We start from the raw sequence: 10,715 nt of genomic DNA, 5'->3' as shown, positions 1-10,715 counted from the left end.
ACAGCGCTGCAGATAATATCATCAGCGCCCTTTTCTAAAGAGCGCTACAGCTATTCATGTATATCAGTAGCGTGGGACAACAGGCGCTACTGCTATACGTTAGTTGTAGCGCCTTATTAGTAGCGCCGGTCCCCGCGCTACTGAGAGGCCCAAAACCCGCGCTGCTGCTAGGCTTTTTCCTAGTAGTGCTTGCTTGCGCTGCTCTGGGTGAAAACCTTGATCTGGAGTTTCCGGATCGGATAATGGCGGTGCTTTTGCGGCGTCGTTTTCCCTCATGGGGGCATCGTTTTTTGAGCACCAGCTGGATGCAGGATCTGAGGACGGATTCTTTGGTGGAGCGGTGCGGCATCTCACCCATTGATGGCGGCGGGTCTCGGCGGCATGGCGCTGTGGTGACTCTGCTTCCGATGCGCGGAGATGGACTCGCGCAGGAGGGTGACGCGGTCTGGCGTCGTGGTGGCGTTGACGGCAGCTAGACCGAGCAACGTAGATGCAGCAGTACAACTCTGAAGATGGATTGGTGGCAGGTGGCTGCGGCGGCCTCAGACCCGGCAAGCGTTCTAGTTGAAGAGTGCGCCGGACTAGTAGGTGACCCATACCTGGCAGGCGTCCTGGATGGGACCTCAGGTCTTAGATGTTAGGTTTGGTTGCGAGGTCTGTTTGGTACTAAGCCAGACTATCAGCATCCCTTCATCTCTTGGATAGGAGTAGCGACACTTTTGTTGCCTAGACGGTTGCTTCAGTCTTACTGTTGTATGATTTTGTAAGGTCTTGTGTGAATAATTAATAAAATGGCTGCATGCATCATCCAGATGCAGAGGCCGGGGGTCCTCCTCCATTTCCAAAAAAAACCATATCAATGCATCTACCATGATTTAGCACCTTCCTCGTTGCATGATCCTTGATCAAAAAGAAATATGGGTGAAATTTTATGAAGACACCATTATCAAGATATTACGATGGACGGAAACAAGATGTCTTGATGCACAAGGAACATGTAAGACATCTTTTAGGAGGATATCACGATGTGGAGTTTTGATGATAGAATTACTAACATGACTTATCATCATACCTCGACCATTTGTTGCAGTGTTGACCTGATCATGGCCATGGTACTTCTCATGCATAGTCAACCGATACATGTCGGAGGTGATGTGTTCATTGGCACCGGTATCAACAAACTACTTTGTGTCAACTCCATAGGACATGTCCGTGGCTGCTGCAATCTTCTTCTTCTGATTTTCTTCATAGCACCATTGACAATCTTCTGCTATATGATTAGTTTTTTTTTTACAAATTTTTGTATTTTCCTTCATACTCATTGTACCCTTGGAAGTTGTTGCCGCCGTCGTAGCCACGTTGACACCCCTGATTGTTGTCGTAGAAGGGACGCCCTTGGTGGTGATCATGGTTGTTGTTGTACGTGTGGCCACGGCCACCATTGTTGTTCTGGTAGAAGGGGCCGCCACCTTGGCCACTTCTGTTGGAGTTGTTGTTGTTGTAGCCGTCGCCGCCATTGCTGCCACCACCACCGCGATACACGCCACCATTGTTGTACTTGGGCGCGTCGAGGTTTGCCTTGCCACGGCCATTGCGACTCCTCATAGCCATGCTGGCCGAGGATTTGAAGCCACCCGCGCCTGATCCATGGAAGAGCCCGACCATTGGTTAAAGTTCGACACCATTACGAACAGTTCATCAACGGAGACCAGCTTAGTGCACACATCTAGGGCCGAGACAATGGACTGATAGTCCATGTGCAGGCCGGCAATGATGAATGAGATGAGCTCCGCCTCTCCTATGGGTTTTCCTGCAGCTGCAAGATCGTTTCAAAGAGATCTTATATACCCTAAATAAGTGGCAGCAGATTGGCTGCATGCATCACGTACTCTGATGCAGAGGCCGGGGGTCATCCTCCTTTTCCAAAAAAATGTGGCAACAGATTGTGAGTTTGTGAGCATTGGACAGGGAAATCTGGATGTTGTTTGAGCGGGATTTTGACTAGGCATCAAACATATTGGAGAGGGCTGTCCAGATCACATGAGATATTTCCATCGAGGCAACTTGGACTAGGATTTTTTTGGACAGATTGCGCAAGAGGTAAGCAACAATTTTTTGATCTTGGATCAGCCAATGGCTATAGGCAGGGTTGGCAAGAACTTGATCTTTACCTTCAGAATTCTTTGATGTGATTGTTTTGGGGGGTTCAGGTATGGACTGGTCGAGGTAGCCATGAAGACCTGCTCCCGTGATCTGAGAGCGTGTCTATGCGTGCCATAGGACATAGTTGGTGCGGCTTCAGGGGCTCGAAGGTGTTGTTGTTGAGGCCAGAGAAGGAAGTTGCGCTAGAGGAAGATATGGTGGTTCGGTTTGATCTGGAGGAGGGCTAGATGGCGGCTGGTGGTTTGATCTGGAGGTGGGTTTGCTGCAGTTGGCTTATTGCGGAGGAGAGCTAGACGTAGGGGAAGAAGATGGCTATGAATACCATGCTAGGATTGATGAAGCCTCTCAACCCCCAAAACATGGGAGCCCGCGAGTATATATTGATTGTGATGAGGGGATCTCATTGCCTTACAAATGGTTGAGCAGTCCAACCGTAGAGATATACAAGGAGGGATAGAAAGATAAACAACACCTCTAACTACCTCCTAATATGCTACGCGTGATGCTCAAGGCTTTCACGTTACAATATTTCCAACTCTCTGTGGTTGCCATTTTGAGAAATGATGTGGAGCAACATCTTCTCTTATAGTTCATCTAGAAGGAAACACTTGATCTTATTTTCTAAGGAAATGGGTTTGTAATGGATAACTACTTTCCTACTTTAGTTCGTATAGCCAAATTTGTAACAGACGGTACTTCCATAAAATACATCACACTCACCCTAACTAAATTTGGGAGTATTTGACAAAAAATACCACATTAGGGGTTACCGTCCCATAGAACTACTACTTTAAAAAAAGTGACCGATAAGTACAAAAAATTTCTATTTTTGTGACTAAAACCTACCACTTTTGAAAAATGACTAGTTTAAACGTTTTAAACACGTTTATGACATGTGGGACCCACCCATCAGGGCTGACGTGATGGCAAAGTCAATTCCGTTTATTTTAACCGTTATTACAAGTGAGGCCCACCTGTCAGCATCACTCTTCTTCTTCCTCCTTTTTCTCTCTTTGCCATTTCCTCAAACACCTTGTGTGCACCAACTGACGACGGACGACGGCGGCGACGTGTGTCCCGCCGGCTCGAGCGCCGCTGGACTCAACTCTAGTGGCAGAAGATGACCTTGAGCTCGCGCGGCACGGAGCACTGGTGGGTGAGGGAGGGGCTGTCGTGGGCGTAGGTGAAGGCCTGCGGGCACTCGCTCTTGAAGAAGTCCGAGTACTTGGGGGGGGGGGGGCGGCAGGCGGCCGGCTGTTGTACGCGTTGCGGCCGCAGGACAGCTCGTCGGTGTCGAACGCCAGGCAGCCGCTCTTGCACGCGGTGACGCTGTCGCTCGCCGCCGCGCGCACCCGCAGCTCGCCGGGGCAGGTCTGCGTCAGGTCCTTGCGGCAGGCGAGGATGGGGCAGTTGCCGCGGCCCTCGTGCGGGGTCACCGACAGGCCCACGTTGAAGCCGTCCACTACGCTCACCCCGTAGGATGACTGGTCATCACCGCCGTGGTGGAGGGATACATGCGCCAGCGTGGCAGGCGTCGCGCCGCCGAGGCCCCCGCACTGGAGCTGCCCGCCGCAGTCGCCCGTGGCGCAGCGGAGCTGCCCGGCCCCGCCGGCGGGCACGCAGCCGGTGTGCGCCCAGATGCGGCCGGACCAGGCGTGGGTGGGCGCTGGGAAGGAGCGGTGGGAGAGAGAGGAGGAGGAGGAAGAAGATTGATGCTGACAGGTGGGCGCCACTTGTAATAACAGTCAACCTAATGGTCAAAATAAACGGAGTTGACTTTGCCGCCACATTAGCTCCGACGGATGGGCCCCGCATGTCATAAACGTGTTTAAATCGTCTAAATTGGCCATTTTTCAAAAGTGGTAATTTTTAGTCATAAAATTAAAAAAATTGGTAGTTATCAGTCACTTTTTTGAAAGTGGTAGTTCTGTGGGACGGTAACCCCTAATGTGGTAGTTTTTTATCAAATACTTCTAAATTTGGTGTGTACTTAGAAGTTTTCCATCCGTGGAATGCTGCGAGGCATGAAACAAATAATTGGAAAAAAAATATGAAATTACTTTAATAAAGAAGAATTTATTTGTGTGGGATGAATGTCATCATATGTTGCCAAACATGAGAAGCTAAAAATAGAAACTTCTTATCTGATCTGCTTGATACATTACAAAGTATGGATTTGTGTAATTAGAGCATGTTCTGAGTTCTGTTTTATCTAAATCATATTGTGGTGGTGTAATCCGCCCGCAAGGAGGTGTGGTGCCGTGGATCTCGCCTACGTGGGCAAGGACGGTGGAGCTTGTGGCTACCCATGATGGTGTTGTCTAGTACAGATTAGCCATCAGTTGCCCCTCAGATGACAGTACATGGCCTCTCGAGCGTCCCATCGGGATTTTGACGGTGCTAGTGACGTTCCTCTTCCATCAATGTCTATCATGTTGTGGTGAGCAGCTCTTGTAGCGGTTAAGTTGCCTGCTCATGTGGGCATGCTCACCCGCCGTCAGGTCAATGCACGTTCAACTGGGCTCGGGGCAAGTGGAATAGATAACATAGGATGAATTCGATTGGGTGGTGCATCTCAAGTACCTGGTCTTGAGCTCCATGGTAAAAACCCTAGGCCTAGCTTCTTATCGGTTATGTCTGGCAATGACGGTGTTTTTGGCGTCGTTACCCTAATGAAGGCATTGCTCGGAGTTTTCTTAGACTTGATCTTCAGGGTGTAAAGCCACGATCTGACTTTCAGGTGTTGGATCCGTGACGGCGTCACTTATGTGTGTTTTTTTCTTGGAGTCGTCGCTTTTAAAGAAACTTTCTCGTGGCCCTTGTGTTCTCATGAGATAGTTGGTGCCGATGGTTATTGTTGTACATCGTCTATCGCTGTTTGTATCACTTCATGACTTTTTTTTCACTTTCTTTTTCTCTTTACTTATGCATAGCTTCAGTCTTGTATAACTTAGCTCTTTGCCGGCATGATCCTATGGTGAGTGTGTGTGTGTTGGTTGTGCGCATCCTGATTATGCAGAGGCCAGGTGTGTGTCATTGTAATTGTATTCCTCGATACTATATTATGAGTCAATAAAAATACCCTTTATCGAAAAAGATACGGAGTGCTTATCTGTTGGTTGCCAATAATATTTATATGGATTTGATGAAACCATTTTTTCCTCTTCCCGCTGCAACGTTCCCAAGTAACTACTATATATTCCAGGACTCCTAAAATTTGATGCTTTGATAAAGCTTGTAGGAGCAGGTCAATATTGGAGAGAGAGAGTGAGGACAACTCAACAGAAGAGAGGAGAGAGAGAGGGGGCAAGTTTACCATGGCTCAGTCAAAAACTATAAGCATATTTTGCAAAGATAAGCACAGTGCTGGCTCTGGACACGGTACAAAGATTTACCTCTCAGATTTTCAAGGAGCTGCGTATGTGGATGAGGGCCGATGGCCATGGAGTGAGTGTATTCTGTGAGCAGTCGTGCCAGAGTTTAGGGTGGCAAGTGCGGAGTCTGGCAGTGGATGGTGTTGCCAGTTGCCTCGTGTGTTCATGTAACTTTCTTGTACATTATTTTCTATCTTCTATCTTCTATAAAATTAAGGTACGCGATTGCTTACTCTCGAAAAAACGCACGGTGAATTCCCTTTTTTAAGAAAACGGAAAGCATGATGGAGATCCGTAGTTTTGTCCGTTGCACTTGGGCTTTGCAAAACCGCATGGTTCACACTCCCAATTAACTAAGAAGAAGCACGATGGAGATCAGCAGTGTTGTCTGTTGTACTTGGCTTAGCAAAATCGCGTGGTTCATGCTCCCAATACAATATCAGCCACTTGGCCAGCAGATTAAATTAACTAGATGATGCCCCGCACGTTGTTGCGGGAATATTTTTACAGTGTTTTAGTGAGATTTTGGTTAAATGGAACATAAATATTTGAAATAATAGTTTTTAAAATTATATAAAAATTAAATTTAATACCATAATAGAATGGAATTTTACATGCATGCATGTTTGCATGTTGAAGTGGATTTTTAATATGCATAGTTGCATGTTAAGGTGGGCCTTTTCTATGCATGTTGAATGATGAGGTGTCATGCTTGCATGTTGAGAGAAATATGTTAGTGGGGGCTAGCTATTTAGATATAGAAGATTAACAAACATACTGAAAACAAATCCATTAGTCGTCCGGCTAAATTATATGGGACCCATGGTTGTCCGGCATCGTATGAATGATTTGTCTTGTTTTTTTCACCATGTATAATTAATAAGCTGGCGGCGTGCCCCACGTGTTCTCTTAAAAGAATGATGGACATGCTTGGCAGAGGATACATGCATGGTGAAAGACGATCTAAGCCATGGAATAATTGTAGACGTACCTCGAGCGAATATACCTGGCTTTCCCATGTAAATATCTCACGCGTGTATCTATAAATGCAGTCACCGGCCTCCCCCTTGTTCAATCCATTGCCATTCATATCTCGTGTGAGCAGCTGTGGAGTTCATTCACAAGGGTGGGGTTTGGTGGTTCCTCCTGCTCGCAATGGTGTTGCTGGCTCCGGCGACAGTAAGCGCCGAGCAGGAGGATGGGGCCACAACCATCGCCACCTTGCAGGTCTTGGAGGAGGTCGGCTCGCGTGCCGATGACCATGGCAACGACGATTGCGACATCAAGTGCGCCTATTACCAAGATCTGGCCAGGAGACAGTTCTGTGTGGACCAGTGCCACAGCCAGTAGCATCATCATCCTAGCAGAGAAGACTGCGAGTTGAAGTGTCAACACTGGCAAGACCCAACAAGAAAGGAACAATGCGTGCAGCAGTGCATGAGCTTTGGCCTCAACCTCCATGTGGGTGGCAGCAGCAGCGTGGACGAGCACCTCCGCGGCTGGGAAGTGGTGGCCGGAGCCATCATCGAGGAGGTGGTGTCAGGGCCGGCTCTGGGATTTCAAAGGCCCCAGGGCGGACTCCACCAATGGGCCCAATAGAGAGAAAAATCCAATTTCATACATGAATGAATACAGTTATTATGAGGTCACAAAGACTAATAATTTTTCATGAGAATCAAATATCTGATAATATTTCTTGCATTTGTTCCAAAACAAGTATCATAGAAGCTACAACGCATAAAAATTAAAAAGAAAGAGAAATAGCTTGCCAACAAACCAGACCTCGAAGCCTCCAGTAAATATGATTCAGCAACATGATTACAATAAAATGAGAGAGGACACCTGAACGTTGTAGCAACTTAGCAAACTCAAAGCCTCCAAAATAAGGCTATCTGATCTGATATCTGAATGACCAAGCGATACTGACCGAGGCTGACTAGCTCCTCCACGAACAATGGAACAAACCGAGCGATTTGAGAGTCTGGCACGCTAATGAATGGATGCAGCTGCAAGTGATGTAAAAAGAAAGTAAAATCAGACACCTGATTGAGGATTTTAGATTGAGAACACGAAAAGATTGAGTCCAGCAGGCATAATCTGCTCGCAATGTTTTTTAATCTGCGAATTACCTGTTGATCTTGATCTCTCCTCGATTTCTTGCCGACTTTGATCGCTCCAACTCTCTGTGACCTTGCGTGATTTGGGAATTAGGGATTCCAGTCAGGCGAGTGGGCGGCTGGGCGAGGACTCCATGTTCAGGCCCTGGTTGTGTTGTGCGCTTGCTTGGGCTGGCTGTGCCTGTGCGATAGATGGGCCTTTTTCCCTTTTTTCCTTTACACTGCCCTATACACTGTACCAGATTATATGGGCCCCTATTTCGGCTGGGCCCCAGGCCGTTGCCCCTCTTGCCCTGGGCCAGAGCCGGCCCTGGAGGGTTAGGGAGGTGGTACCATGGTTGTGGCCTACAAGCAAGAATAGGAGAAGAAAACACCAGCTGCCATGGCAGAGAATGGTATAGGGCAACACGCAAGATGATGAGAATTTCAATGATATGGCAACACAAATAAGAGGAGCCGTGTGGAGCGGCATGTTGAAAAAGTATTGCATGAGCACAGAAAATAAGGCTTCTTTTGGATTTCGCATAAAAATAACAAAGAAAATAAGAAACATGTACCATCCATATATTTGTGCACAAACTCCAGAGGCACGTATTTTAAGGGATTGTTCATGATGTTAGACGCACCTGTGGCTACAAGAAGTAAGATAAGGACGACCACAAAAGGATTCGGGGAGAAACCCATCATAGTATATATTGAAGGATCAAAGAGATTAATGTGGATCGTAAGATACATGGGACTCGAAAATGATTCATTCTTGTATATTTGTAACAGCACACAGTTATGTTGTCTGTTCTATGGGCGGCACATAGATTTGTAAACTGGTATTGTAACTGATGCCCAAATATAGGAAGCCTATCCAACACCTTCTACACTTGGGGTGTGGGCACCTTTTATATGTGATGGGTCTATGTCATTATTTATCTTTATTATCTTCTGTTTGTTCTTAAGGTAGATACGTAAGATAAGGGTCAGTTTTGGAACATTTTTCATTTTCCCACAGGTGGACCTCATAATACCCAAAGGACAACAATGCTATATAACTGTGCCATGTGATAAAGTGGTGACTCGCGTGCCAACTAATGCTTTAAATTTTGACTAGTAGAGGAAGGTCAATCTAAATACTCCCTCCGTCCGGAAATACTTGTCGAAGAAATGCATAAAAATAGATGTATCTAGAATTAAAATACGTCTAGATACATTCATTTATCCGACAAGTATTTCCGGACAGAGAGAGTACAAGCATACTTTTTCTTTGACAGGCAAATACCAGCATATTTTTTTTGAAACTGAAATACAAGCATACTGGCATAGTAGAGGGAGGTCAGAGATGTAATTTTGAGCTGTTATATTAACTTAAAAAATCGAACACGGGCTGTGCGCCGTGTGCTCACGGAAGCCCATCTAAGCCCAAAAACGAACTTCTTCCCGTGACCATCACCCTACCTCACGCGGAGCACTTCTTCACGCCGCCGCATTCCCCTGATTTGTTTTGCTGCTGCTGCCGCCCTGCTCTCACTCTCCTCTTCTGCTCCGCCGGCAAGCAGAGGCAGCGTTGCTCTTTGCCTGGGAGTCGGCCCCGACCCTCGAACCGGGCCCTGGGCTGTCTAGCGACCGCGATGGCAGATCGGTGTAAGCTTTCTGCTGCCATTGTATCCGATTCTGTGGAAAGGTCGTACTTGCTCAAGGTAGACGGGTACTCGAGCGCCAAGGAGCGATTCAAGACCGCGAGTGCCTGGCTTCTCCCCTTCTCAGCTTCAAAGGGCACGACTAGATTCTGAGGTATTACCCCAACGGTGGTAGATCGGAAATCGGTGATTCTGCCCGTTACGTATCCCTGGTTGCTGAATGTTCTGATGCTATTGATGACCTACCAAGACCACCCATTGATCTGCGTGATAGAGATGGGGAACCAGAACCGCCATACGTCGTCAGCACCATCTATTCATGGCCAGGGTGCCCTACTTTGTCTGGCGGCCTCAGTTCATATTATCGCTTCCTCATAGATAAGGAGGAGCTGGAGCAATCAGGTGATATAATAGATGACTGTTTCAGCATTATGTGTGTTCTTACTTAATGTAGGGTAGGAACCCTAGGGGCCGATCTTTCACGAAAGGAGCGGATCCCGTCCAAGAACGCGAAGAACACGAGGGAAAAACGAGGGAAAACACAAGAGGAAACACGAGAGAATCACTCAACCAATAAGAATAGACCACACATGCGCCAGATCGATGAACACAAAGGTGAGATACAAGATCCAAAGTCAACAACGGACGATACAAAGGTAGCCGGTCTTCTCCGTGAGGAGGTCTTGATGTTCTTCTCCAAAAGGAGGTCTTGAATCCAAGGGGAATTTCTCCGAAGAGGCCGCGGTCTCTCACGAGGAGTAGATCCGATGTGGATGAGCGAAGCTCTATCTCTAAGTATGAGCTAAACCAACGCTAACCCTCAAATGGTGGATGTGGAGGAGTATATATAGTCTAGGGCCGCGAAGGGGTAAGTGAGGGCGAAGGGATACATGGGCTCGGCCCGATACACTTTGCACAGACAGGCGTCGGACGTCCGACGGGTACCGGATGTCCGGTGGCTCACGAGGGTCCGGTCGTCCGGTACTTGTCGGACATCCGGCGTTTTGGCTCGGTTGACGTGGCGCCGGATTTCCGGAGACGGTCGGACGTCCGGTCGCTGGAGTGTGTCGAACATCCGGGACTTGTCGGACGTCCGCTCGTTTGGCTCGGGTGCGGGATTACCGGTCGTCCGGTGGGTCTTCAAGCGTCAGACGTCCGGTCCCGACCGGTCGTCAGGTGGCTGGAACTTCTTCCGTAGCTCTTCTTCTCGTTCCTCGCGCTTGGTGTCCTCGCCTTCTTGTCCATGGTCTTCCTCTTGGTTCCTGGTCATGCATAGCACACATGTTTGAGGTAGTAGCCATGTCTCACGTATGGAAAGTGATGGTATGGAAAGTGATGGTTCGAAGAGGAGCGAGTTCACCTTGTGTCCAATGGTGTGTAGATGAGGTCTCGTCTTATGTTCTCTTAGGGCTTGGAGAGTAGTCGGAGTGTAC

General features: G+C 47.8%; 2 pseudogenes; one reads left to right on the top strand and one right to left on the bottom strand.

Moving 5' to 3' along the window:
* Positions 1–3,270: 3,270 nt before the first annotated feature.
* LOC123047686 (osmotin-like protein) lies at positions 3,271–6,800 on the bottom strand (annotated as a pseudogene).
* Positions 6,801–9,140: 2,340 nt separating this feature from the next.
* Positions 9,141–10,715, top strand: part of LOC123180874 (BTB/POZ and MATH domain-containing protein 2-like) — a 9,846-nt pseudogene continuing 8,271 nt past the window's right edge.

This window comes from Triticum aestivum, chromosome 1A (genome assembly GCF_018294505.1).
Source record: "Triticum aestivum cultivar Chinese Spring chromosome 1A, IWGSC CS RefSeq v2.1, whole genome shotgun sequence".
Taxonomy (NCBI): domain Eukaryota; kingdom Viridiplantae; phylum Streptophyta; class Magnoliopsida; order Poales; family Poaceae; genus Triticum; species Triticum aestivum.
Note: the sequence above shows the minus strand (reverse complement) of the source record. Positions and strands in the feature narration are given on the sequence as shown.